The sequence below is a fragment of the Triticum urartu genome, chromosome 3 (assembly GCF_003073215.2).
Source record: "Triticum urartu cultivar G1812 chromosome 3, Tu2.1, whole genome shotgun sequence".
NCBI classification, from domain to species: Eukaryota; Viridiplantae; Streptophyta; class Magnoliopsida; order Poales; family Poaceae; genus Triticum; species Triticum urartu.
This window is the reverse complement of record NC_053024.1, coordinates 228,746,605-228,773,530: the sequence shown is the minus strand read 5'-3', so window position 1 is coordinate 228,773,530 and position 26,926 is coordinate 228,746,605.

Here is a 26,926-nt window from a genome sequence, read left to right as displayed (position 1 = left end):
GTTGTATAACAATACATAATCACCTACATTAAACTCAAGTTTTTGTATCCTTTTGTCATGCCATCTTTTAACTTTTTCTTTAAACAGCTTGGCATTCTCGTAGGCCTGGGTTCTCCATTCATCAAGTGAGCTAATATCAAATAGTCTCTTCTCACCGGCAAGTTTGAAATCATAATTGAGCTCTTTAATGGCCCAATATGCCTTATGTTCTAATTCGAGAGGTAAGTGACATGCTTTTCCATAAACCATTTTGTATGGAGACATACCCATAGGATTTTTATATGCAGTTCAATAGGCCCATAATACATCATCAAGTTTCTTGGACCAATTCTTTTTAGATCTATTAACAGTCTTTTGCAAAATTAATTTAAGCTCTCTATTGCTCAGTTCTACTTGACCACTTGACTGTGGATGATATGGAGATGCAATTCTATGATTAACATCATACTTAGCAAGCATTTTACGAAAAGCACCATGAATAAAATGTGAACCACCATCAGTCATGAAGTATCTAGGGACTCCAAACCTCGGAAAAATAACTTCTTTAAGCATCATAATAGAGGTGTTACGATCAGCACTACTAGTTGGAATAGCTTCTACCCAGTTAGTAACGTAATCAACAGCAACTAAAATGTGTGTATACCCATTAGAGGAAGGAAACGGTCCCATGTAATCAAAGCCCCAAACATCAAATGGTTCAATAACAAGTGAATAATTCATAGGCATTTCTTGACGTCTACTATACCAATTCTTTGACATTCATCACAAGACAAGACAAACTTACGGGTATCCTTGAAAAGAGTAGGCCAATAAAAATCGGATTGCAATACATTATGTGCAGTTCTATCTCCAGGATGGTGTCCTCCGTAAGCCTCGGAGTGACACTTGCGTAAGATCTGTTCCTGTTCATGCTTAGGTACACAACGTCTAATGACACCATCTACTGCTTCTTTATAAAGGTGTGGGTCATCCCGTAACTGATGTCTTAAATCATAGAAAAACTTTTTCTTTTGCTGGTATGTGAAACTAGGTGGTATAAATTTAGCAACAATGTAATTGGCATAATCAGCATACCATGGAGCAGTACGAGAAGCATTTATGACAGCTAACTGTTCATCAGGAAAGCTATCATATATAGGTAGTGGGTCATCAAGAACATTCTCTAACCTAGACAAGTTGTCTGCAACGGGGTTCTCAGCTCCTTTTCTATCAATAAGATGCAAATCAAATTCTTGTAGTAGGAGAACCCATCTAATAAGTCTAGGTTTAGCATCTTTCTTTTCCATAAGGTATTTAATAGCAGCATGATCAGTGTGAACATTTACTTTAGAATCAATAATATAAGGTCTGAACTTATCACAAGAAAATACAACTGCTAAAAATTCGTTTTCAGTAGTAGCATAATTTCTCTAGGCACTGTCTAGAGTTTTACTAGCATATTGGATAATATTTAATTTCTTATGAACTTATTGTCCTAGAACAGCACCTACAGCATAATCACTAGCATCACACATAATTTCAAAGGGTAAATTCCAATCAGGAGGCTGAACAATAGGTGCAGAAATCAAAGCTTTCTTAAGTATTTCAAATGCTTCTACACAATCATCATCAAAGACAAAAGGAACATATTTTTGTAATAGGTTAGTCAGAGGCCTGGAAATTTTTGAGAAGTCTTTAATGAACCTCCTATAAAAACAGGCATGACCAAGGAAACTTGTTATACCTTTAATGTCCTTTGGACACGACTTCTTTTCAATAGCATCAGCCTTAGCTTTATCAACTTCAATACTTCTTTCAGAAATTTTATGCCCCAAGAGAATGCCTTCATTAACCATAAAGTGGCACTTCTCCCAATTCAAGACAAGATTAGTTTCTTCACATCTCTACAAAACTCGATCAAGGTTGCTTAAGCAATCATCAAAAGAAGTTCCATATACGGAAAAATCATCCATGAAAACCTAAACATTTTTTTCACAAAAGTTAGAGAATATAGCAGTCATACATCTTTGAAAGGTAGCAGGTGCATTACATAAACCAAAAGGCATACGTCTATAAGCAAAGGTACCGAAAGGGCAAGTAAAAGTGGTCTTTTCCTGATCCTCTTTTGACACAGGTATTTGAGAGAAACTAGAATTACCATCTAGAAAGAAAAATGTGTATGTTTGGACAATATTTATAGAATTTGATTAATGAAAGGTAGAGGGTAATGATCCTTTTTAGTAGCTTTATTTAATTTGTGGAAATAAATTACCATTCTATAACCTGTAACAATTTTTTGTGGGATCAATTCATATTTATCATTTGGAACAACAGTAATACCTCCCTTCTTAGGGACACAATGGACATGACTTACCCACTGACTATCAGCAACGGGATACATTATACCTGCCTCCAGAAGCTTTAGTATTTCTTTGCTTACCACCTCTTTCATTTTAGGATTTAACCGTCATTGGTGATCAAGAACTGGTTTAGCGTCTTTCTCCAATTTTATTTTGTGCTGGCATAGAGTGGGACTAATGCCCCTAAGATCATCAAGATTATATCCAATAGCAGCACGGTGCTTCTTCAGAGTTTTCAATAATTTCTCTTCTTCTTGCACTGAAAGGTTAGTACTAATAATAACATGATATATCTTCTTTTCATCAAGGTAAGTATATTTAAGAGTATCAGACAATGGTTTATGCTCAAACACGGGATCACCCTTGGGTGGAGGAGGATCCCCTAGAATTTCGACAGGCAAGTTGTGTTTCAAAATAGGTCCCTGTTTAAAGAATACTTCATCTATTTCCCTTCTTTCATTCATAAATATATCATTTTCATGATCTAGCAAATATTGTTCTAAAGGATCATTAGGAGGCATGGCAATAGAAGCAAGACCAATAATTTCATCTTTACTAGGAAATTCTTTAACATGTGGTTTTCTATGAAATTTAGCAAAATTAAAATCATGAGACATATCCCCTAAACCAACAGAAACAATATCCTTTTTGAAGTCTATCTTAGCATTAACAATATTCAAGAAGGGTCTACCAAATATAATGGGACAAAAGTCATCTTTTGGGGAACTAAGAACAAGAAAATCAGCACGATATTTAACTTTCCCACACAAGACTTCAACATCTCTAACAATCCCAACCGGTGAAATAGTATCTCTATTGGCAAGCTTAATTGTAACATCAATACCTTCTAACTCAGCAGGTGCAATATCATGCATAATTTCTTCATATAAAGAATGAGGTATTGCACTCGCACTAGCACCCATATCACATAAGCCATGATTGCAATGATCTCCTATTTTAAGAGCAATAACAGGCATGCCTACAATAGGTCTATGTTTAGTTTTAGTATCGGGTCTAGCAATTCTAGCAGCTTCATCACAAAAGTAAATAACATGCCCATCAATATCATCGGCCAAGAGATTTTTAACCATAGCAATACTAGGTTCAACTTTAATTTGCTCATAGGGTTTGGGTGTTCTAATGTTACTTTTGTTGACCACAGTTGAAGCTTTAGCATGATCCTTTATTCTAATAGGGAAAGGTGGTTTCTCAATATAAGCGGTAGGAACAATAGGATCAACATTATAAGTGATAGTCTTTTCTTCAACTTTAATAGGTTCAACTACTTTTACTTCAATGGGAGGATGATATTTAAGCCACTTCTCCTTAGGGAGATCAACATGAGTAGCAAATAATTCACAGAAAGAAGCTACTATTTCAGAGTCAAGTCCATATTTAGTGCTAAATTCATGAAAAGCATCGGTATCCATAAAAGATTTAACACAATCAAACTTAGGTGTTATACCTGACTCCTTACCTTCGTCGAGTTCCCAATCTTCAGAGTTGCGTTTAATTCTTTCCAATTAATCCCATTTGAATTCAATAGTCATCATCATAAAAGATCCAGTACAAGAAATATCGAGCATGGAGCGATTATTGAGAGAAAGTCGAGCATAAAAAAATTGAATAATAATTTCTCTTGAGAGCTCATGATTGGGGCATGAATATAACATTGACTTAAGCCTCCCCCAAGCTTGATCGATGCTTTCTCCTTCGCGAGGCCAAAAATTATATATATAATTACGATCACGATGAACCAGATGCATAGGATAAAACTTCAGATGAAATTCCAATTTCAAGCGGTTGTAGTTCCATGATCCAATATCATCACATAGCCTAAACCATGTCAATGCCTTTCCCGTCAAAGATAAAGGGAAGACCTTCTTATTGATAATATCCTCAGGCATACCCGCAAGCTTAAATAATCCACAACCTTCATCCACATAGATTAGGTGTAAATCGGGATGCAATGTTCCATCTCCTGTAAAAGGATTAGCTAGCAGTTTCTCTATCATACATGAAGGAATTTCAAAGTAAACATTTTCAGTAGGTTCAGTAGGTTGAGGAGCAACTCTTTGCTCTACTGGTCAGGGTGAAGATACCCCGAACAAGCCACTCAGAGGATTACTTTCCATAGTAACAAGTGACAGTAAATTTCAGCACACTATATAAAATTTTCCTTACCAAATTCCACCTACCAAAGACGCTTCACTCCCTGGCAACGGCGCCAGAAAAGAATCTTGATGACCCACAAGTATAGGGGATCTATCGTAGTCCTTCCGGTAAGTAAGAGTGTCGAACCCAACAAGGAGCAGAAGGAAATGACAAGCAGTTTTCAGTAAGGTATTCTATGCAAGCACTGAAATTATTGGTATCAAATAGTTTTGTGATAAGGTAATTTTCAACGGGTAACAAGTAACAAAAGTAAAAAAGGTGCAGCAAGGTGGCCCAATCCTTTTTGTAGCAAAGGACAAGCCTGGACAAACTCTTATATAAAGGAAAACACTCCCGAGGACACATGGGAATTATCATCAAGCTAGTTTTCATCACGCTCATATGATTTTCGTTCATTATTTTGATAATTTGATATGTGGGTGGACCGGAGCTTGGGTACTGCCCTTCCTTGGACAAGCATACCACTTATTATTAACCTCGCTTGCAAGCATCCGCAACTAGAAAATAAGTACTAAGGTAAACCTAACCATAGCATGAAACATATGGATCCAAATCAGCCCCTTACGAAGCAACACATAAACTAGGGTTTAAGCTTCTGTCACTCTAGCAACCCATCATCTACTTATTACTTCCCAATGCCTTCCCCTAGGCCCAAACAATGGTGAAGTGTCATGTAGTCGACAGGGCCGTTGAGGGGCCTGTGCGAGCTGTGCGCTCGCACAGGGCCCCCAAATCCCTGGGGCCCCAATTAGGTCCATATATGTATGTCCAAACTCTAAAAAAATTAGTTTGAGGACGAATGTTTCCTCTGTGCGTCGCCTGAAACTCGTCTGAGCCTTCGTGGTCCTGGTCCTCTCAAGGCCTCGTCGCGTGGATCGATCCTAGCAATCATAGACGAAACGGCAACCCCACCGTAGCAAGTGCACGTACTCCGTAACTTCCATTTCTTATAACCTAATCGCTTCGCTTTCCATCTTGTCGGTGTCAAAACTGGCGGATCTCGGGTAGGGGGTCCCGAACTGTGCCTCTAAGGCGGATGGTAACATGAGGCAGGGGACACGATGTTTACCCAAGTTCGGGCCCTCTTGATGGAGGTAATACCCTATGTCCTGCTTGATTATTCCTGATGATATGAGTATTACAAGAGTTGATCTACCACGAGATCGTAGAGGCTAAATCCTAGAAGTTAGCCTATGGTATGACTGTCTGTTGTCCTATGGACTAAACCCTCAAGTTTATATAGACACCGGAGGGGGCTAGGGTTACATAGAGTCGGTTACAAGGGAGGAGATCTACATATCTGTATTGCCTAGCTTGCCTTCCACGTCAAGGAGAGTCCCACGCCTAGCTTGCCTCCAGTTTATATAGTCCGACTGTCCGGAGACCCCCTAATCCAGGACTCCCTCAGTAGCCCCTGAACCAGGCTTCAATGACGATGAGTCGGCGCGCATTTTTGTATTCGGCATTGCAAGGCAGGTTCCTCCTCCGAATACTTCATGGAAGATTTTGAACACAAAGATAGTGTCCGGCTCTGCAAAACAAGTTCCACATACCACCGTAGAGAGAATAATATTTCCACAAATTCAATCTGCTGACACGTTTTGACAGCATGACATCACGCCATGGCCCGGTCATTATTCGAACCGTTTTTCTCAACCAGCACCACACATATCGCGAGGCGGTTTTCTTGACACGTCTTGTCAAAGCAGAGATCGTGTTCCCCTTATTACGGGATTCTCATCAATACGGACGTGGGTAACCCAACCACGCCATCAATTATGGCGCTTGGGGAATAAGCGATTTTACCAGGTAAGTGGGGAGGCGCATCGCCTCTTCCGCCCTTATAAAGGGATTAGGATTCACTCTTTTCACCCACGCCTTCTTCCTCCTTGCTTACCCATTCTCACACACTCGAGCCCCAGCGCCCAAGTTCGCGTCTTTCTTCTCGAACCACTCCAAGGATGTCCGGAGCGGGAGGCAAGTGGATGGTCTCCTCCGTCACGGCGGAGAACATCACAAATTTACGGGAAGCCGGATATCTAGCCGCGGATATCATGCACCGGCTGCCAGATGCAGGGCAGATCATCCCTACGCCCGAACCCCATGAGAGGGTAGTTTTTCTTACCCACTTCGTCCGCGAACTGGGATTTCCTCTCCACCCATTTGTATGCGGGCTCATGTTCTACTATGGGCTGGATTTTCATGATCTGGCCCCCAATTTCATCCTCAACATCTCGGCGTTTATCGTCGTGTGCGAGGCCTTCCTCCGCATCAGGCCCCATTTCGGCCTGTGGCTGAAGACCTTCAATATCAAACCGAAGGTGGTGGTTGGCCAGCAAGCAGAGTGCAGAGGCGCCATGGTGGGTAAAATGCCTAACGTCACCTGGCTCGAAGGCTCCTACGTGGAGACCATAAAGGGGTGGCAATCGGGGTGGTACTACATCACCGAGCCGTGCGACACCAACTGGATGGCGGCCCCCAAATTTCGATCCGGAATCCCCACGTGGCTCACTTCCTGAAAAGAGAAGGGCCTGTCCTGGGGTTCTTTGGTAGAGCTGACCGGACTCCATACCTGCATCAGGAACATGATGAGGAAGAAAATCAAGCTCGTCAACGTGGTCTGGGTCATGCTCTTCCGCCGAATTCTCCCGTGTCAATGACGGGCATTCAATTTGTGGGAGTTCGACCCGGCCAAGCACCAGACGCTGCGAGAGCTCTGCGACACGACGCACAAGGACGTCTAGAGGGTGTTGTTCAAGGGAGCCGAGGTACCCCCTTCCCTCACCGAGGACCGCGGACTCAGCGCAAAGCGCCATGCCAATCCGGTAAGTTTTGATATCTCACAGGGTATTTATTTGCCCCAGTTAAATCATGTGCGGGATCGAAGCTTCCATGTCATTAACAGGACTGGATAAAGATGGCGGAGGAGCTCGATTGCCTAGCCCCCTGCCTGAAGATCCTGTAGATGCTCTCCTAACGGAGATGCTGGCTCCGGCACCTTACGAGGTGCCGGCGAATAAGACCAAGAAGAAGGCCACGGGGACCCGAAAGGGTCTCTGGCGCAAGGTTGTATCGGACTCATCGTGCGATGACTCCGACGCGCCCTCCTCCCATGAAAACAAGGAGGAGGAAGAGGAAAGTTCTCCCCCCCAACCAGGGGAGACAAGAAAAGGAAGGCCGGCCCAACCAAGGAGGCCGAAGGGTCCAGAAGGGAAGGACCCTCCCTCCGGACTGCTCCACGACGGCCGCCTACAGTGGCGACGAGTGGCTACCCAAGGTCAAGCCCCTGGCGAAGTCGTAAGTATCCGGACACCATAGTAATTCATGGTATGTTTTATTGCACTGCTTCTCCTCATGCCGAACATAATTATGCAGTCCGTCTCGAGCTCATCTCGACGTATCTTCGTTGAGCGGTTCATTGGACTCGTCGGATATGAACAGCGGTTCTCTTTCGACCGCCTCCACCCCTCGCCCTATGGACAACGTTGAGGTGTTGCCTCGAAAGGCACTGAGCCGAGGGGAGGTGGTCCTGGGGGCGCCTCAAGGTGACCTCCCGGACCATGGGCGCAAAGGGAGCAAAACTCCCACGGGCTCCGAGTTCGGCCCCCAGCCAAACACTGCGCCGGAACCTTCGATGGTTCCGGACTCTGGCAGGCGATCCCCTGTTAAGGGGGGCAGCCGCCCGTGCCGGTGTCCTCTGTTCATCCAGAGGCACCGGACAACTTGCTGGAAGCGCTTGGCGGCGCTTCCATCGACGAAGAGCACTGCACTATCATGAGTGCAGTGACCGAGAAAGTTCAGTCCGCCAAAAATGGACTGACCGAAGCTTGCGCTAACCTCCTAACAGGCTTTGAGGTAAGCAATCAAAATATAAGAAAATATTACCGCATAGATAGTAGCCCCTGATGCTCTATTCGACGTTCGAGAAGAAAGGCTGAGTGGAGGATCAAATGATGACTAAAGAGTCTAATCAGAATATATATATATATGTGTGTATGTGCAGGCTTCACTGCTGGCCGCTGCCGCACGTACTGCGGAGGTCTCTTCACTGAAGCAGGACCTGGAGTGGTCCGAGAACGAGCTCGGCCTTACCAAGAGACAGCTCGAGGAGAACAAAGGTAAGCAATACCTTGTCTATGCTTTTAAAAAGAAGTTCGGTTGTAAAATAATAGGATCATCATGAATTTGCCAGGGGCCACGTCCGAAGTGGCGACTCTGAAGAAGGCGCTATCCCAGGCCGAAGACAAAGCGGCCAAGGAGCGCATCGAGCAGGAGAAGCAAGAAGCGCGAGTGGGCGAGGTGCATCAAGAGCTCGAGGCTCTCACCAAAAAACATGAGTCCTTGGAGCTTGACTCTAAGACACGAGAGTCCGAGCTCGCGCACGCGCTTGAAAGCACCCAGAGCGCCAAGGCTGAAGCCCACAAGGCCCTCCAAGAGATAGATGCGGTGAAGAAGATAGCAGCGGGTAAGGCATTCATTATGCAAAGCAAGCATGTGGAGGAACCTTTCGTTTTACTTACCCGAGTTCGGAGCTCTCCAGGAGCGTTCGCAGATCTTCCCCGCAGTGTACTGGATGCCTCGGAGTTTTACCGAGCTCAGGAGGGGAGCTCGACGGAAAAGTTGGTCTGGTCTGAGTATACTGGGACCAAACATCCAATGCCCTTGAGCGACCAGCTGAAGCAATTGGTCGAGCTTCACAAGGCGGCCGAACAGGCCATGAGGGGCCTTATAGTCCGGATGTGGCCTGGCGAGCCCCTGTCCGGCAGCTACTTCGGTCTGGTGAGGCAGCTTGTGGAGGCCTACCCACGGCTAGAAGTCATAAAGCGGCCTGTCTGCATCGAGGGTGCGTGCAGGGCTTTTGCCCGGGCGAAGGTGCACTAGGCGAAGCTGGACACTGTGAAGCTGGTGAAGGAGGGGCCGCCGGAGGGCAAGGAGCATCGCTGCCCCGAGATGTATTATGAGAGTGTCCTGAAGGGTTCCCGCCTTGTGGCGGATGAATGTGCCAGGGATGTAATTTTTGAATGAACATGCTCATGTGATCCTGTAATGTGAAACAAGTTCATCTACACTATGCAACACTTTTTTAATTTAAAATATTACGTTCTATGCGGCCGTTTATAACTTCTGAGAGTTGGCCAGTCGTCGGCTTCTGCCCCAATTTTGGGTCCTGTAACTAGGTGATCCTGTAACTAGTACTGGGGTGTTCGGGATAAACCTGAGCACTCTTTACCCCAATTTTGGGTCCTTCAAGGCAGGTGTTCAGCGCAACGAACCAGGCAATCAGACTATAAGGCTTTATCACTCTCACTTAGCCATAGAAGTCTACAATTTTCAACTTTGGCGAAGCCCCTACTATTCGGAAGGCCGAATTTGGGGCGCTATACATGCCTCAGCCGGGCAAGGCCGACTCTTCGCCCGAAGCGGAAAAAGTCTTAAAGGACTTGAGACCTCTTGAACAACGACCAGTCTCTCGCCTTATCATGACAGTCAGTTTTCGGTTTTCTCTACTGAGGTGCTTGTCCGGAAGAACCGGGACACAATCACAGTAGTTCTCCCACCGCTACCTTAGCCAATATAGCAGAACATAAGGTACCAAAGCATGGGAGTCGGGCAAACCCAACTATTGACCCAAGAAATGATTTGGAGTTGATGCATATAGTGCTATAAGTTCGGGGTGCCGCACTGTCGAAAGTGTTTGGACTTCTCACGCCGTATTATGGGGTAAACGAAAGCCCTTGGCATACTGGCCATACCCGAATGTACGGGTGCGGATTGTCGTGAATGGACGTATAAGAAAGAAGGGGATGAATAATGCAATAATAGACTAATGCTATGCATTGTTATTTAAATAATACGTCAAAGCGTATTGGTACAAGTAGTGCAATAAGCAGAAAGTGGGACTATTTGACATGTCCTATCCAAGGGCAAGCTGTGCATGGATAGTAGAAAGCGGGTATATCGATTAATATTAGAGACCACCTGAAGGTTCCCGTGTACATCTTAGCTTCTTGCCGCCTTGGTTATTCCTTCCCGTAATGTGTCTGGCAATCATACTGTCGGAAAGGGCTTCCAGAGAGTTAGGTCCTGAAAGAGAAAAAATGATAAAGGTATACAGCCCCTAGGGCGGTTAAGCCACATTGCGGGACGTGCCCTGGTCATGCCCCCGCCTCTGTCCATGGTATTTTCAGTGTGTATGTACGTGTGGCATGGATTTCGTCACTTGACCCGGGACTGGGATGGGGGCCGAATTGCTAGGCGAGCTCTGCGCGTGCCAGGCGATCCTGCTGCAGCTTACTCCGGACTCGCTTGAAGGTGTCCGGGGGCTGTATCACCGAATTGGTGGTTTGCCTTAAAAGTCTTCTTTGTGCTTCTGCTACGAGGGCCGCAGTGTGCTCCTCTGTGTGGAGCGAGTGTTCTATGTTTTCGTTCACTGTTATGACCCCCCTAGGTCCTGGCATCTTGAGCTTGAGGTATGCGTAATGCAGTACTGCATTGAATTTTGCAAATGCGGTTCGCCCGAGCAGTGCGTGATAGCCACTGTGAAACGGGACGATATCGAAGATTAACTCCTCGCTTTGGAAGTTGTCCGGTGATCCGAAAAGACCACTTCTAGTGTGATTGAGCCCGTGCAATGGGCCTCTACACCTGGGATGACACCCTTAAAGGTGGTTTTGGTGGGTTTGATCCTCGAGGGATCGATACCCATTTTTCGCACTGTATCCTGATAGAGCAGGTTCAGGCTGCTGCTGCCGTCCATAGGGACTCAAGTGAGGTGAAATCCTTCGATGATGGGGTCTAGGAACAGTGCGGTGGATCCGCCATGACGGATACTAGTGGGGTGGTCCCTGCGATCAAAGGTGATCGGACAAGCGGACCATCGGTTGAACTTTGGGGCGACGGGCTCCATCGCATAGACGTCCCTTAGTGCACACTTCCGCTCCATCTTGGGAATGTGGGTTGTGTATATCATGTTCACCGTCTTCACTTGTGGGGGGAACCCCTTCTGTCCTCCCGTGTTCGGCGGCCGGGGCTCTTCCTCGTCATCACTATGCAGCCCCTTGTCCTTGCTTTCGGCATTTAACTTGCCGGCCTGCTTGAACACCCAACATTCTCTGTTGGTGTGATTGGTTGGCTTGTCGGGGGTGCTGTGGATTTGACACGAGCGATCCAATATGCAATCCAAACTGGACGGAGCCGGAGTACTTCTGTTAAATGGCTTTTTCCGCAGGCCGGATCTAGAGCCTCTGAATCCGGCATTGACTGTCGTATCATCGGTGTTATCGCTGTTGTTGCAGCGCTTTGGTTTGTTACGACGTGATCTGTCGTTGGCATCTTTGGTATCCGAAGTGCCCGGATTCCTTGATGTGTTGTTGCTGCGAGCCAGCCAGCTATCCTCGCCCGTGCAAAAGCGGGTCATGAGTGTCGTGAGGGCTGTCATAGACTTTGGCTTCTCCTGGCCAAGGTGGCGGGCAAGCCACTCGTCGCGGATGTTATGCTTGAATGCCACTAGGGCCTCTGCATCCGCACAGTCGACGATTTGGTTTTTCTTGCTCAGGAACCGTGTCCAGAATTGCCTGGCCGATTCCCCTAGCTGCTGAGTTATATGGCTCAAGTCATCAGCATCCGGCGGTCGCACATAAGTGCCCTATAAGTTGTCAAGGAATGCGTCTTCCAAATCCTCCCAACTGCCAACGGAGTCTGCTGGCAAGCTATTCAGCCAATGCTGAGCTGGTCCTTTGAGTTTTAGTGGGAGGTACTGGATGGCATGTAGATCGTCACCACAAGCCATGTGGATGTGAAGGAGGAAATCATTGATCCATACAGCAAGATCTGTTGTACCATCATACGATTCGATATTAACGGGTTTAAAACCCTTCAGGAATTCGTGATCCATAACTTCATTAGTGAAGCATAGGGGGTGTGCGGCGCCTCTGTGCCAGGCTATATCACGATGCAGTTCATATGAGTCTTGTCTGTTGTATTCGGCCTGGCGGGAATTACCTTTGGTGTATCCGGCGCGACAATCATCGTCCAGTGTTAACGCGCCCGTGACCCGTATATTGACCTTGCGAGTTTTGCCATGTTGTCCAATACGTCTCGCAGGTCCTGTGTGTTGCCCCGGGCCTTGGCATTTTTGATTGAGTGGCGGCGGGGTGCAGGCTGAACTTCAGGCTGAAACGCCTTTCTGGCTCGGCCACACGGTGGCCGGTCAGCCTCGTCGTACACTGGTGATGGAGGTTTCAATGCTTCCTCCTCTAGGTGAGGTAGCAGCCTGCGTTTTGGGTAACTCTTAGAGGGGTGCTCGAGTTTGTATTCCTCGGCCGCAAGGACTTTGGTCCATCTGTCTGCTAGCAAGTCTTGATCAGCTTGAAGCTATTGTTGCTTTTTCTTCACGCTATTTGCTGTGGCCATAAGCCGACGCTTGAAGCGCTCCTGCTCGACGGGATCCTCACGCATCATAAATTCTTCGTTGCCGAGGCTCACCTCGTCTTCTGAGAGATGCATATAATTGTCCTCCTCCTGTTCTCCATCTGCCGCCTGCTCTGGAGGGCTAGCTTGTTCATCCTCCCGCTCTACATCGTACTGGAGGGGGTTGTGGTTGTCTTCGGCACTATCTGGAGTTTTATTATCTCCTGTGCCGGTATCACTACTTTTGTTGTGGTGGGACTTAGAGCGGCGCTGCTGACATCAGCGCTAGGGTTGCTTCTTGAAGGGGTCATCCTCCGCTGTCTCGTCGCCATTGCCTTCTTTGGGAGTGTCCATCATGTGTATATCATATGATGAGGTGGCGGTCTAGCGCCCTGTGGGCGGTGGTTCCTGTTCGTCTCCTACATCGTCGTCCATACCATCGATGTCTTCGGAGTCGAAGTCGAGCATGTCGGTTAAATCATTAACAGTGCCTACTAAGATGGTGGTGGGTGGGCAGCGAATTTCTTCGTCGTCCGCATCCCATTCTAGCCGGACATAGTTCGGCCAAGGCTCTCCCGACAAGGAGAGAGACCTTAACGAATTTAGCACATTGCCGAAAGACAACTGCTGAAAGATATCGGCGGAGGTGAACTCCATGATCGGCGCCCAGTCAAATTCGATGGGCACGGATGCAGGCAGCTCGGAGTCCGTGGCCGGATACGAGTCCAGTGGTTCGGCGACATGGCTCTCGTAAGGGGTGAAGTCATTATCCGGCTCTATCGCCACTGAGAGTGCGGCCTCCATGGCGGGGTCTATCCCTCTGCTCTCGGATGGCGCAATTTGCTCCGAATTGACGGCCGGAGTAGTTGCAGATGCGATCTCCCAAATACTGTCCGACGGTAGAGTTACGTCATGCTCATCGTGACTGTGCGGTGCACCTGGCATGGGCTCGAATCCGTTGAATATCAAGTCTCCGCGGATGTCGGCAGTGTAGTTTAAGTTTACGAATCTAACCTAATGGCCAGGGGCATAGCTCTCAATCTGCTCTATGTGGCCAAGCGAATTGGCCCGTAGTGCGAAGCCGCCGAATACAAAGATCTGTCCGAGGAGGAAAACCTCACCCTAGACCGCATCACTACCGATGATCGAAGGAGACATCAAGCCTTACGGTGACGACACAGTGGAACTCTCAATGAAAGTACCAATGTCGGTGTCAAAACCGGCGGATCTTTGGTAGGATGTCTCGAACTGTGCGTCCAAGGCGGATGGTAACAGGAGGCAGGGGACACGATGTTTACCCAGGTTCGGGCCCTCTTGATGGAGGTAATACCCTACGTCCTGCTTGATTGTTCTTGATGATATGAGTATTACAAGAGTTGATCTACCACGATATCGTAGAGGCTAAACCCTAGAAGCTAGCCTATGGTATGATTGTCTGTTGTCCTACAGACTAAACACTCCGGTTTATATAGACATCGGAGGGGGCTAGGGTTACACAGAGTCGGTTACAAGGGAGGAGATCTACATATCCGTATTGCCTAGCTTGCTATCCACGCCAAGGAGAGTCCCATCCGGACACGGGACGAAGTCTTCAATCTTGTATCTTCATAGTCCAACAGTCCGGCTGTCCGGAGACCCCCTAATCCAGGACTCCCTCACATCTCATCTTTGCTTCGACTGAATCGGTGGCGATCACTATGCAGCCAGGCGACGGGTGAAACACGCGGAATCAGAACTGCACGGGAACTTGCGAGCACGAGACGCCACCGCGCCGGTGGCCGGCCGACACTGCCGTGCCGCCTAACAAGAACAGAAGACGAAGACCATCCGGTGCCCGGTGCCCGGTGCCCTGCGCTGTATGATCCTCCCCTTTTCTTAGTCTTGATAAAGACTACATAAGTTGTATTAAGATTGTACTAATATGTTTTGGAACGATTTTTTTGTCTAGTTGTTGAAGTTCAGAAGTTGTCACATATTCAAGAATTTCAGTAGTTGCTCGTCCTATCGTCCAAGTCCAAAATCAAGGTTCTTTCTGATTCTAACTAACTATCTATACAAACCTATATTTCATGTGAGCTTATCAGTTCAAATGCATTGATATTATTTTTGTTTGGTGGTTCGTAAACAGAAACACTCATGGATTCTAGTTCTAGAAGAAAGTATGATTCTTGTGTCTTAAAGCGTAAGATTTCATTTCAATAAACACAAGATGGATACCACTTTTCAATAGAGCATGAGGTCAGTTTATTGGTTTTAGTATTTTGCACTGATATTTGAGAATTTTCTAAACATTATGCGAAATAACATAAATTTCATTATACAGTTAAGTGATTGTGCTTGAGTTATGATATTTGTTTTTTTTAAATCCCAGAGGCCTATTTCACTTTTTGCACCAGGGCCCTGAATTCCTGGAGACGGCCCTGGTAGTCGACGTTCACATGACACCACTAGAGGAGAGACAACATACATCTCATCAAAATATCGAACGAATACCAAATTCACATGACTACTTATAGCAAGACTTCTCCCATGTCCTCAGGTACAAACGTAACTACTCACAAATCATATTCATGTTCATAATCAGAGGGGTATTGATATGCATAAAGGATCTGAACATATGATCTTCCACCGAATAAACCAACCAGCATCAACTACAAGGAGTAATCAACCCTACTAGCAACCCACATGTACCAATCCGAGGTTTTGAGACAAAGATTGGATACAAGAGATGAACTAGGGTTTGAGATGAGATGGTGCTGGTGAAGATGTTGATGGGGATTGACCCCTCCGGATGAGAGGATCGATGGTGATGATTTCCCCCTACCGGAGGGATGTTTCCCAGGCAGAACAGCTCCACCGGAGCCCTAGAATTGTTCCGCCAAGGTTCCGCCTCATGGATGCGGAGATTCGTCCCTAGATCTTGCTTATGATTTTGTCCAGGGAAAAAGACTTCATATAGCCAAAGATGGGCATCGGAGGCCTGCCAGGGGGCCCATGAGACAGGGGGCGCGCCCAGGGGGTAGGGCACGCCCCCACCCTCGTGGATGGTGGGTGGCCCCCCTCTGGTGCTTCCTTCGCCCAATATTTTTTATATATTCTAAAAATGACTTCCATGGAGTTTCAGGACTTTTGGTGTTGTGCGGAATAGGTTTATAATATTTGCTCTTTTTTCAGCCCAGAATTCCAGCTGCCGGCATTCTCCCTCTTCATGCAAACCTTGTAAAATAAGAGAGAATAGGCATAACTATTGTGACATAATGTGTAATAACAGCCCATAATGCAATAAGTATCGATATAAAAGCATGATGCAAAATAGACGTATCATGGATTGATGGCGGAAAAATGGTGGTGGTCGTAGCCCGTTCGCCCTGCAGGGTTGCCTCGGCACTAAACGGCTATGTGCGTATAAAGTATGAGGGGGTGGATTTGCTAATCCAGTGTCCAACCCTTTCAAAGGTTGCCTCAGGCCTCCTTTTATAGGTTAAGGGGTCACCACAGTGGCAAATCAGTCATTATGCACTAATAAGATAGCAAACAGTGCAATCATACCTAACTCTGCAGGCTGACAGAGCGCACTAAATGCGCCGCTCGACGTCACATCGCCGCTTGCCTGGCAAGCCTTGCCAGGCCGTTTTGCTAGCTTCGCGCCTGCTTGCTTGACATGTCATAGGACGGGTGTCATATGTGGGTATTCCCTGTAGAAAGAGGCCGCCATGTGGCAGATGGCTGCCAGTTAGTCACTTTGCGGCTTGACACTGCACTGATCGACGACGTGTGTCATGGTGAAGTGGTCTAATGAGGTGGCTGCATCTCCGTGAGCCCGGCAGGCCTTGCCGGGGCATCTTGGAGGTCTTCCTCTGGGGGTAACCCCATCCTTGCTGAGCTCGGCAGCTCGGCAAGGGAGGATTTTCTCTTGGCGGTTTCTTGCTTCTCTAGCTTGGTCTTGGACCTCTTGATCTGCATGTTGGCCTTCTGAGAATCTTGGTTTCTTGTACTTTGGCTTCTCCATGACGCTGTAAACTTGCCCCCGTGCCTGTGCACAGTCCGGGCAACAGACCTAGGGTTTGTTGCACCGACAGAAGCCCCCGGGCCTGCCCCGAACGCGTTGCTGAGTGTCGTTGGGGTAGGTCCTAATAAGTGCACATGCAGGGGTGTGGAAGGGGCTGGTCCCTTGAGATCTTCTTCGCTTCTTCATTAATCTTGAGTCCGGGCCAGTTTTTGGTTTCCCCGCACGTCGTGGGTAACGTTGAGGAAAACTTCGATCGTGGCACGCGAATCACCCATGTCCCACGATCACATGGCGGAAACTGACATCCCACTTTCTTCCTGCTTCACGCGCACCCGCCACTTGTACCCCATGCATTGGGTAGGTAGGTGGTGAATGCGGAGAGTGCGGGGATGGGCGTCGTGAAAGAAAATCAAGCGCCGTAGGTTGAAGTAGAGGGTCGGCTCTGATTCCATGAGTAGCAGGCGGCGCAGGGAGGCAATATTGGAGGAGCAGGGCGGCTGCCCTATGGGTATGAGGCCAGGCCTTCACTCCGTCCCTCTAGAAAAGGAGGGGGAGCGGTGCGTTGGTTCATACACGCTTCCTTTCTCCCCATCTTCAGGCCCTCTTGGTTAGCCATGGTGAGAGGATGAGGGCGCAGTGGTACTCCGACAATGGTGACGAGAACTTCTACTCGACAGTGCATACCCCCTCCCCCGTACCATGCGGCGGCGGAACCTACCGCACGAGGGGGAGGAAGGGGGTGAGGTTGTGGTCGTCGCGGCTCCTGAGGAAGAGGAGAACGGGGCGGTGTTTTGGTTGAGCCCCCACTTGAGGCTCCTCCTCCGATGGAAGGCCACGCCGGATTCCAGGCTCGGGAGTTCGTCATCTAGCTATACAGACCTCCGTGCGGCCATCTCCGTCTCGCTACTCCGTTCGCACCGGTGATGGGGCCCGAACAGCCGCATGCGCTGAGCTTGCACATGAGGGGCTGCGGAAATGGCGGCATGTCGGTGGATGTTGACTTCCCCGCTCCTCATGTTATGTACCTCCGCCACGGCTGGAAGACCTTTGCTTGAGTCCATAGCTTGTCAGAAGGGCACATTCTCTAGTTTAAATTAATGGAGAGCAGCCAGCTTTCCATCAAGATTTTTGGGCACTCGAGAGCTCGCTTAGGGTGCTGCGCAGAGAGCTCCACCGATGATGAAACCTCCTCCTCGAGCGAAAGCGATGAGGAGGACATTGACGGTGGTGACGACAGCAGCAGGCGGGAGGGCGACGACTCTGACTCTGGCTAAGTGTCACCCGCACCACGTTCATCAGGCGGCAGCACCATCATGTTCATTTTCATCTCTTTCCCGGCAAGGCGATTTGCCAGGGAGGAGGTGTAGAGATGGGGATGGTGCCTCCCGGCTTTCTCCAGGAGGCTTCCAGCTGGACCCAGGAAGGCTTCCTCGTGGGCTGCAGCTCCGTTCGCTCCTACCGTCTTTTGCTGGCCCTGGTGGCGGTGGTCGACGGGTCGCCTCCGCCATGCTCTCCATTGACGCGTTCGCCAATGTCCTCCCGTCCCCGCCAGGCTACCTCTCTTGGAGCCTGACGGGGTCAAGCTGGGCTCCTGCCCAGGCGCTCCTTTTGCCCCCTTCTCCTTCTACCGCCGTGCCTAGGAGAAGAGGGACAAGAAAGGGCATCACGGCGCACTTATCTTTTTTCAATCTTAAATCTGTAGGCACTAGCCAAATTTTAGTTCAAATAATGTAATCTCCCGAGTCCATGTATGTGTTCTATAAGGTTTGTACTTGTATAATCAGCATATTAATGAAAAAGATGAACCTTGCCAGGAACTTGTGCATGTATATATCCACGCAGAGGTGGAATGCCTCATTACTTAAATAAACGAGTTTTCCCCGGTAGGCTACCTTGATGGTACCCTTTTATTTTGTTGCTGGAGGACTGAGCCTGGAGGTGCTCCGAGGAGAGCACAACCGACCAGGGTGCGCCAGGAGGCCCAGGCGCGCCCTGGTGGGTTGTGCCCACCTCGGGTGCCACCTGGACCGCCTCTTTGCTCTATAAATACCCCAATATTCCAGAAACCCTAGGCGTGTCGATGAAATATTGATCTAACTGCCACAGAGTCCAGAACCACTAGATCCAATCTAGACACCATCTCGGATGGGGTTCACCACCTCCATTGGTGCCTCTCTGATGATGCACGAGTAGTTCTTTGTAGACCTTCGGGTCCGCAGTTAGTATCTAGATGGCTTCCTCTCTCTCTTGATTCTCAATACAATGGTCTCTTGGAGATCCATATGATGTAACTCTTTTTCGATGTCTTTGTTGGGATCCGATGAACTTTGAGTTTATGATTAGATCTATCTTTTTATATCCATAAAAGTATTTGAGTTTCTTTGATCTCTTTTATGCCTGATTTCTTATAGCCTCGTATTTCTTATCTGATATTTGGGTTTTGTTTGGCCAACTTCATCTATTTATCTTGCAATGGGAAGAGGTGCTTTGTAGTGGGTTCGATCTTACGGTGCTTGATCCCAGTGACAGAAGGGGAACCGACACGTATGTATCGTTTCTACTAAGGATAAAACGATGGGGTCTATCTCTACATAGATAGATCTTGTCTACATCATGTAATCGTTCTTATTGCATTACTCCATTTCTCCATTAACTTAATACACTAGATGCATGCAGGATAGCGGTCGATATGTGGAGTAATAGTAGTAGATGCAGGAAGGAGTCGGTCTACTAATCTTGGACGTGATGCCTATGTAATGATCATTGCCTGGATATCGTCATAATTATTTGAAGTTCTATCAATTGCCCAACGGCAATTTGTTTACCCACAGTTTGCTATTTGATGTCGCTTGAAGCTACGTCGGTATTTCCCCAAAGAGGAAGGGATGATGCATCACAGCGGCGGTAGGTATTTCCCTCAGATATGAAACCAAGGTTATCGAACCAGTAGGAGAACCAAGCAACACAACGTAAAAATCCCCTACACATAGATAACAAATCCACGAAACCCGACATGTTAAAGGGGTTGTCAATCCCTTTCGGGTAACGGTGCCAGAAATTGTTGTGTGATGGGAGAAAGTTGTAATAGATTGAATAAATAGATCGCAAATAAAATAAAGTGCAGCAAAGTATTTTTGTATTTTTGGTTTAATAGATATTAAAATAAATGCAAGAGAAAAGTAGATCGCAAAGGCAAATATATGAGAAAGAAGACCCGGGGTCGTAGGTTTCACTAGTGGCTTCTCTCGAGAAAAAAATAGCAAACGGTGGGTAAACAAATTACTGTTTTGCAATTGATAGAACATCAAATAATTATGACGATATCTAGGCAATGATCATTATATAGGCATCACGTCCAAGATTAGTAGACCGACTCCTGCCTGCATCTACTAATATTACTCCAAACATCGACCGCTACCCAACATGCATCTAGTGTATTATGTTCATGGAGAAATGGAGTAATGCAATAAGAACGATGACATGATGTAGACAAGATCTATCTATGTAGAGATAGACCCCATCGTTCTATCCTTAGTAGAAACGATACATACAGGTTGTTTCCCTTTCTGTCACTGGGATCAAGCACCATCAGATCGAACCCACTACAAAGCACCTCTTCCCATTGCAAGATAAATAGATCAAGTTGGCCAAACAAAACCCAAATATTCGAGAAGAAATGCGAGGCTATAAGCAATCATGCATATAAGAGATCAAATAAACTCAAATAACTTTCATGGATGTAAAAAGATATAACTGATCATAAACTCGAAGTTCATCAGATCCCAACAAACGCACCGCAAAAAGAGTTATATCATATGGATCTCAAAGAGACCATTGTATTGAGAATAAAAGAGAGAGATGAAGCCATCTAGCTACTAACTACAGACCCGAAGGTCTACAAAGAACTACTCACGCATCATCGGAGAGGCGCCAATGGAGGTAGTGAACCCCATCCGAGACGGTGTCTAGATTGGATCTGGTGGTTTTGGACTCTGCGGCGGCTGGATGAATATTTTGTCGACTCTTTTAGGGTTTTTGGAATATTGGGGTATTCATAGAGCAAAGAGGCAGTCCGGGGGGGCACCCGAGGTGGGCACAACCCACCAGGGCGTGCCTGGGCCTCCTGGCGCGCCCTGGTGGGTTGTGCCTCCCTCGGGGCACCCCCCAGGCGTAGCCAGGGCCAGTTGTGTTCCTTTTGGCCCATAAAAATTCTCCATAAAGTTTCGGGACATTTGGACTCTGTCTGATATTGATTTTCCCGGTGTAAAAAACATGGAAAAACAGCAACTGGCACTTGGCACTATGTTAATAGGTTAGTACCAAAAATGATATAAAGTGACTATAAATGATTGTAAAACATCCAAGATTGATAATATAACAGCATGGAACAATAAAAAATTATAGATACGTTGGAGACGTATCAACATCCCCAAGCTTAACTCCTACTCGTCCTCGAGTAGGTAAGTGATAAAAATAGAATTTTTGATATGGAATGATGCCTATCATGTCATATCATATTCTTTTCTTTATAGCATGGACATTTGGACTTTTAGTTGTTCAAAGCAATAGTCTAGTTTTGACATGATAATTTAGATACTCAAGCATATTAACAAGCAACCATGTCTTTCAAAATATCAACGCCAAAATAAGTTATCCCTAGCCCATCATGCTCAAACATTGATCCATTAATGAAACACACTCGAATATTAGCTACACCCAATACTTAAGTACGATCATACTGCCTCCTAGTTGGTGCTTTTATAAGAGAATATGCAGACTCAAAATAAAAATTGCATAAAGTAAAAGAAAGGCCCTTCGCAGAGGGAAGTAGGGATTTTTAGAGGTGCAAGAACTGAAAGCGAAATACTTAGAGATAAAAACATTTTCGGATGTCTATCCATCCCACCAATGAAAATGACTTAGATTTCCCAATACTTTCCTTCTAGATATATCATTGGCGGTTCCCAAACAGAAAATAGAGTTTATTCCTTTTTCCACCATACTTTCACGTTCCATGGCTAGTCTTATCCATGGTTTCCCTCCATCCTAACACTTTCCAAGGAATTTATTATTTGACAACATAAAGTATATTCATTTTTGCATTTCGGGACTGGGAATCCCTAATACCTTTGTCTTACTCTCGTGCAATGACAAGTGAATAAGCACTCATCTTGAGAATAACACATCTAGCATGGAAAATATTAGCCACCCCTCACCGCTCCGCGAGCAAAACAAACACACAAAAGAGAAGTTTATTTTGAAAATGAGAGATGGCACACACAAATTTGCTTAGAACGGCAAAAGAATACCGCATATAGGTAGATATAGTGGACTCATGTGGCAAAACTGGTTTAAGGATTTTGGATGCACAAGTAGAGATCATACTTAGTGCAAAATGAAGGCTAGCAAAAGATTGAGAAGCGACCAACCAAGAAACAGATAATCTCATACGCAAGCATTAAGCATAAATAACACCAAATAATGCACCACAAGTACGATGTAATTTCATTGCATGACTATTGACTTTTGTACTTGCATAGGGAATCACAAACCTTAACACCAGCATTCTTACTAAAGCATAATTACTCACCAAATAACTAACATATCACATCATCATATCTCACAACTATTACTAAGAATCAAGTTTATTTTGTCCAATGATCTTCATGAAAGTTTTTGTTATATACTTCTTGGACATCTATCACTTTGGGACTAATTTTCATGTGTTGCTTTTGAAAAGCTCCAACAAATATAAGTGAAGATCATGAGCATAATAAATTTTTCTTTCTCTCAAATTAATTTAAGTGAAGCAAGAGAGAATTTCTTGAAAATTTTACTAACTCACAAATAAATCAAAGTGAAGCAAGAGAGAATTTCTTCAAAAATACTAAAGCACACCGTGCTCAAAAAGATATAAGTGAAGCACTAGAGCAAGTCCATAGCTCATAAAAATTTAAGTGAAGCATAGAGAGGAATTCTAACAAGTCATGACATAATTTTGGCTCTCTCAAATAGGTGTGTCCAGCAAAGACTCATATCATACAAGACTCTCCAAACAAAACACATATCATGTGACAAATTAAAATATAGTTTGGAGTAAAATACCGATGGTCGTTGGAAGAAAGCGGGGATGCCACTCGGGGGCATCCCCAAGCTTATTTGGTTGCTCATTCTTGGATAATAGCTTGGGATGCCGGGAAATCCCCAAGCTTAGGATCTTCCATCCTTCCTTCATTGTGGCACCCCGGCTCAGAGAAACCAGAACGCCCCATATTCCAGCCCAGAGATGGAGGAGAAGTATCCGGAATACGGCACTGCTTGACATGGAACAAATCAGCTCTTATTACAAGAATAATAATACAAGGGTCTGATGTTACAAAGAAGCACATCAGCACGGTGACACTACGCCTGCAATACTACACTTGCTCTATGCTTGCAGCAAAACAACTCGTAGCAGCGGACTACTTCTAGCTGCGGAACAACGATGAAGGTGGTGAACTCCACTCCGCAGGGATTCTGGCTGGGACACGATCTACGCGCATGCACGACAACCTCGACAAGCAATCAAGCAATCATGGCATCACCTGCAATCTGGCATAACACACCAGGTCAGTACATTGAATGTACTTGCAAGCTCACAACAACCATAAACATCAAGGCAAGACAATAACATAGCATTAACAGGTTAATTAATTAACAACTACCATGATGAAGCAACTACTAAGCTTGGTATGAAACTGATACAATACTGATAAATCACCATCTCAGATCTCCATAACCATATTTCTCTTGGCTAACCGGTCGAGCAGTATACCATCTCGATCACCTTGTGATCAAAACCGAACGGTGATCATTCACGGATCACAAATGGACCAACCTCGTGGTCTTGGATCGGGTTACCTTGTAACCAAACGGTGATCTTGCCGGTGACCACAACCATGACCAACACTTGGTCTCAACCGGTGATCTTTCCGGCGATCACTACCATGACCAACACTTGGTCCCCAACATCATCATCAACATCCTGCCAATATGTACTGCTCAAAATATCAACATATAAATCACCTATAAATCAATCCGTCATGTGAGTGTTGATCGAACGGTGTGACCTAGTATGAACCCATGCCAATGACCGAGGATGCGGCTATCGATAGTTTAAACAAACACACTCTGCAGAGGTAGCGCACTTTACCCACACCACGGAACCCATGGCCTCGCACTCCCATTCGGGTGGACCAACGGCATTCCGACAAAACCGATCTACTGCCATGACACTCTCCCGGCCACTCTGACCAACACCCCCTTTGGGTTCAGTCTTGGGTGGCCCCGTGCCTACCAAAGGCACCAACGAACACCATCATGGCAAACAAAACGGTCCTAAACGGGGACAAAAGTGCGCAAAATCCAACTACGGGCACACAAAGCTTATGTCCGCCTACCTGATCAGGGTAGCGCGCGCCCATAACCTTCCCTCGTTGGAGGCACCGGCGGGAGACACGACAATAGCATCGCATTAGGGCCTTCCCATAAAGGCAAATGTGGTTGCACTAGGGAAAGCCCGGTTCGGTGACACCTGACCAACTTAATGACGGAATTTATCCCCAAAAATATAACTGTGATAACTGATACTCCGTTATCAACTATCAAACTATAATCCAAGTCATAGCAATATCCAACAAATAATCCAAAGATTAATATTGTCATAACAAAATACTCCGAGGACAGTATAACACTACTATCATGATGAATCCAAGAACGATAATACTACTACTCAAATATCAAGAACTAACTATCCAGCTATGATCCACATGCAAGCATCATCTCCATCATCATACTCCAAAACATAATATCAACTAGCCTCATGATGAAACTAACACTAGCCACTAATAATCCAAAGGCAACATCATATCCAAAGTAATACTCCAAAATAATACCAGATACCATCATGAGAAAATAATCATAATAGCCACTAAGAATCCAAAGGCACATGTCATCCACATAATCATCAAAACATAAGTCCTAGAACTCCAAGCAATATCATGGCAATATCAAGATCAAAACAATACTTCGAGAAATGCCATGAACAAATCATACATAGCTAATGCAATATTTTAAACAAGCTCAAATGAATAAACCATGTCACTGCATTGCAATCCTGCAAATGGAGGGTGTGGCTTGCCTGGGGTGGAAGAAATCATCGGGAAAAAGTGCGAGAAACTCGCAGAAAGGATCGCCGGAAAACGTATTCTCTCGAAGGGGGTTGGATAAGGGCAGGGGAAAATAGTCATTTTCAAAATTTCAAAACATGGTGAAAATGATTCCATCGGAATAGGCTTGACGAAACGAAGAAGTGAGCTTTGGAATCACTTGATTTGGAGCTACGGGTAAAAAGATATGAATGCTTTTCTGCCAGGGACCTATCTATAAAGAAATCATCACAAACAGACCCTCGGCTAGAAAAACAGAAAGCACACTTTGCGGAAATACGCCTTCTCCTCTGGAAAACGTAATCCTTGCTGTAACAGAGAGAAAATATGCCTTCAGTAAAGGAAAGTGTGCTTTGGCTGAAGTAGAGGTAGAATACACTTTGGAAGAAGAAAACGGAATGCTGGGAGTTCGTCTCCACTTATCTGACGTGGCTGGCGGGGTCAATGGCTGAGGGCCTGACGCGCGGGGCCCATGGCCAGCTGGATGGGAGAGGTTGGCGTCTCCTTCTCGACGTAGCCCGTAGATCAGAGGAGGGACGCCGGCGCCAGCGCTTGCTCCGGCGACTCGGGGCCACGGCAGGCTAGGGCGCGGCCGTGGATGGATGCGCCATTCCATCCCGCGCCCGTGGGCGGCCGCGCTAGCCTCGGGGGCTGCCGGAGTTGGGCGCGCCCCTGGCTCGGGCGAGAGGCGGCCATGGCGAGCTTGAGGCCGCGGTAAGAGGGCACCCTAGGAGGAGCGAAATAGCGGGAAGGCTCCAGAGGACTTGGGGAGTGTCGTAGTGAAGTTAAGAGGGAGAATGAGCGCTCGGTTCACCGAAATCGGAGATGACCGAGGCGGAGGCCATGGTGGCAATGGAGGGACAGGAGGGTGGCTCGAGCTTCGGGGAGCGGTCGAGGAGGCTTTTGGGAGTGAGTGAGGTCGAATGGCGAAGGGAAACGGGGACGAGGTGGCCTTATATAGGCAAAGGAGGGGTGTGTCGCGCTGTCGTCGCCACGGACGCGTGGCCGGCACCGCGGGCGCGTGTGCACGCACCCGAGCTCGCTGGCAGACAACGGGGGAGAACAGGAGGGAGAGCTCACGGGGAAGAGGTGGCCAAGGGAGCGCAGGGAGGAAGAAGACGGCGAGCTCCGAGCCAAACCACCACTGTTTGCCCGTGGGTGCGCAACGGCTTGCGTTAGTGAGGAAATAGATGGAGGGGGAGAGGGGTCCAGGGGAATGGTGACGACGAGGTGAAGCCAAGGGACATGCTCATGCGCCCTAAGACGACGAGAGGGAAGAGGACGAAGCAGAAACGGCGCGCTGGACGCGGCCTTTGCGCACAGAGCGCGCACACAGGCTTGCCATCATCGTAGTCACCATGTGAACCGGGAATTCAGTGCTCTACAACACCCAAAACGTTGTCTAGCTGATAGTCCTTCCAAACTGGAGCATTGATGAGGCCATGAATTGATCTGTGGTGCTATGGTTATATGGGAATCACCGACTGAAGTTTACTGCAGTAAACTTGGCCGTGCACTGGTGAACAACAGGAAGTTTACTGGCGCCAAAGAGTTTGTCTGGGGTGATTATCTATGGAGGGACTATGATCCTGGAGGTTTTGGGGTATAATGGAGCACAAACTAATATAGTTGCTTTGTAACTCACATTATGGGTCCAGAAACTTGATTAGGAAGGTGCACTCACATGGACATCCCACTTGAGCTGTAATTTGGCAAGGCTTAGTGATTTGGTCATAAGAAGATTCTGTAAAAAGTTTGCACCAAATGGATTCACCAAAATAGTACTT